The sequence below is a fragment of the Triticum aestivum genome, chromosome 7B (genome assembly GCF_018294505.1).
Source record: "Triticum aestivum cultivar Chinese Spring chromosome 7B, IWGSC CS RefSeq v2.1, whole genome shotgun sequence".
NCBI classification, from domain to species: Eukaryota; Viridiplantae; Streptophyta; class Magnoliopsida; order Poales; family Poaceae; genus Triticum; species Triticum aestivum.
This window is the reverse complement of record NC_057813.1, coordinates 742,358,484-742,361,876: the sequence shown is the minus strand read 5'-3', so window position 1 is coordinate 742,361,876 and position 3,393 is coordinate 742,358,484. Positions and strand designations below refer to the sequence as shown.

General features: G+C 46.6%; 1 pseudogene; it reads left to right on the top strand.

Moving 5' to 3' along the window:
• Nucleotides 1-1,507: 1,507 nt before the first annotated feature.
• LOC123158705 (beta-glucuronosyltransferase GlcAT14A-like) lies at nt 1,508-3,058 on the top strand (annotated as a pseudogene).
• The last annotated feature ends 335 nt before the right edge of the window (nt 3,059-3,393 follow it).

The following is a 3,393-nucleotide window of genomic DNA, read 5'->3' as shown; positions in this document are numbered from 1 at the left end:
AATATAAATTATATACTATTCTATGAAAGTGCATAACAATATTACGATAGAACATTTTCTATCCCGTGCTGACGCACGGGTTGATGACTAGTTTTCTTAACTCAAATGGAGTTGGAATTTCTGCGGATGATAATGTGGTCATAATTGACATGCCCAAAGAGTTTCTTATGTTTTGGATGCAAGAAAAAATACTTTGAATTTTATGGGTGGACAATGGACACAAATGGTATATTCAATATGGAAACATTGCATAACAATATGGCAATATTTTTGGAGAAGCGGGCTTCATATATATATTATATTTATATATGTTGATCTATATGAAATTGTTATGATCTATTTAGATATAATTATGAAGAACTAATGAATTTGATATGTTAAGATAGGATCATGTAGATTTAACTATATGATCTATTCAGATGTGGTTACATAGATCTAATAAATATGATCTATTTTGATACTTTAAGATCCAACAATTTATGATTTGTTTGGTACAATTATGTCAATCTAGCGGATGCTATCTATTTAGGTAGAACTATAAAAATCTACTAAGTATGATATATATTTACCTACATGTATGTAGATCTAATGGATGTGATATAAACTATCGAATTAATTTTTGAGTTGTGAACTAACATGGTGACTTAAAAATTCTCCGTGTTGTGTTTCTAATATAATAGGTAGACCGTAGACAGATAGATATAGAACGGAAATTGCTAATGGAGCTCAAGCTCCAAGGAGCCCTTAATTTGAGAATATTTTTTAAAAATTTTGTTTAAAAAGATCTAAAACAAATACACATATACAATACTACTTGTCTACAGAGAGTTTCATTGTGAATTACGTTTTTGTGCGAGCTGCACAAAAATGACAAAATCACTTATTTCTAGCGCATGTATTATTCACTATACAAATATACATGATATTTTGTTGGCGTGCAGCTGACATCAAAACGTCTATGGTGATGAAATTACGTACACATCTAGCATACATCTATATTTACTTGTGTATTTAATTTCATCTATTTTAAAAACTTAAAAGTTGATTGTTTAGTTTTTGAAAATTTTGGACTTAGTGGAGCCCGAGAGCCTTTTCTATAAAATGGAGCCTGAGAGTAAAAATATCCAGTCTGAATGGATAAGGGATATACTTCCTCCGTCTCATAATATATGTAAAAAACGCTCGTAAAATGCTAATGTATTATGGGATGGAGGCAGTATATCACAATAAAAAAAACATATCAAATTGAATCTCAAACTCCGAGTTGGAAAATGGAGATCCCGTTCAGAAAGATTCGTTTAGAACGTTAGTTCTCCTGGCAGCGTCTCTCTCTCTGTCACATGCTGCCCTCCACCCGAGTCAACCAAGGCAAGGCAAGCGAACGGACAGAAGTTATTCGCGGCATCTCGCTGCTGCTTCGCCCGGGCCGTTGCCTTCCTCATCCATCAGCTTGCAATTTATATGCTGCCAGCCTCACAAGTCATGGAGACAGCCGCGCTTCCCCGCCATGGATACTCCAAGTGTGCCGCGCACCAAACACCAGCCAGCCGACTCGCATCCCTACTTTGTCACCTTGGATATCGCCAGTCCCTCCTCCTTGTTCGGAAGCTCATGCGGTGGCATCGACCTGCGGTGGGTGCGCTCCGTGGCCGCCGGAGGCATCTTCTCTTTCTTCCTCCTCGCGGCATACCTGATCGCATTCCCCTCGACCACAATATTCCATCACCCGCACCGATCCTCTGCAACCCAGCGCCTGTCGCCGGCCAGTCCGCCGCGCTTCGCCTACCTCGTCTCTGGTTCGGCCGGCGAAGCCGACAGACTGCGCCGCTGCCTCCTCGCGCTCTACCACCCTCGGAACCACTAGATCCTCCACCTGGACGCGGAGGTGTCCGACTCTGAGCGCACGGAGCTGGCAGCCTTCGTGGCCACGCACCCGGTTCTTGCCGCCGTGGGCAACGTGCGAGTGCTGGAGAAGGCCAACCACCACGGGGGCATCACTATGGTAACCACTAACCACCACGCTGCACGCGGCTACCAGCTTCCTGCGCGGCCCCCGGGCCGACTGGGACTGGTTCATCAACCTCTCCGCCTCTGACTACCCGCTCGTCACGCAGGACGGTTGGTACCACATATACGCATAACTGTTTCCATTTCTTCTGAAATAAACTGACTGCTCATGATTTCATGCTGGCATTATTAACCGCTGCAGATCTGATGGACGTGTTCTCACACCTGCCGCGCGACCTCAACTTCATCGACCACACGAGCGACATGGCGTACGTGCTTTCGTAATCAAATCGATTATGACGTTGACACTTGCATTGCGACTGAGTGCGGTTCTTCTTTCCAGGTCTGCGAGGGCGATGGTTGACCCGGGGCTCTACATGAACGAGACAGAGAAGCGGGAGTTGCGGCAGCTGCCCACCACAATCTTCTCAGGTATGCACTTTAGGCTGCCGCAGATGCATCCAATCGTTACAACACCATACTCTAGACAAAAATAATCATAATATATAGTTTAGATCATTGGAGTTATTTTGATACAGGTTCTGCCTGGACCGTGTTGTCACGGCCGTTCGTTGACTACTTGATCCGGGGGTGGAAAAACCTCCCGCGCAACCTCCTCGTCTCCTCCCCGGAGGCCTACTTCCACACCATGGCCTGCAACACCGAGGAGTTCCGGAACACCACCGTGAACCACGACATGCACTACATATCCTGGGGCGGCTCCCCTGCGCGTCAACCGGAACTCATCAACTCCAGCCACTAGGACGGGATGCTCGGCAGTGACGCCCCCTTCGCGTGCAAGTTTGGCCAGGACAACCCGGTGCTCGACCGAATCGACGCAGAGCTCCTGTCACGGCAGCCCGGGATGCTCGCCCCCGGCAGCTGGAGCATCGGGGATACCGGCGGCGATGGCTCCTTCTGGATCGTGAGGGACGCGACGCCCCTACGTCCTGGCCCTGGAGCTGCGCGGCTGCAGCGGCTCGTCACATCGCTCCTGTCCGATGACAACTTCCGGCCTAAACAGTGCAAGATAGTCAATCACAGCGCCTGAGCCTGATCTGTGGGTCCGGCCGGCGGTGCTCCGTTTTTCTTTCAGGCTCAGCATCAGCAGTTAATAATTAAGCACGGTAGCTCTATGTAGTCATGCACACACTAGACCTTTGGAAATGAGTGAGACGTGTCTTCTCATTCCGGAGCCAAGCAGTTGACATTCGAGATACACATATAGTATTTCTTTTCTCTTTGCCTATTTGTTCCTCTGTGCTGTGTAACATGACTGCCGCTTGAGCATTTCCCGAAGAAATAAAGAACATTTCCTAGAGATCCTAGTGCTATATATAACGGACAGTCGTGTGTTTAGTAGCAAGTTTTTGGGTCTTAGTGCAA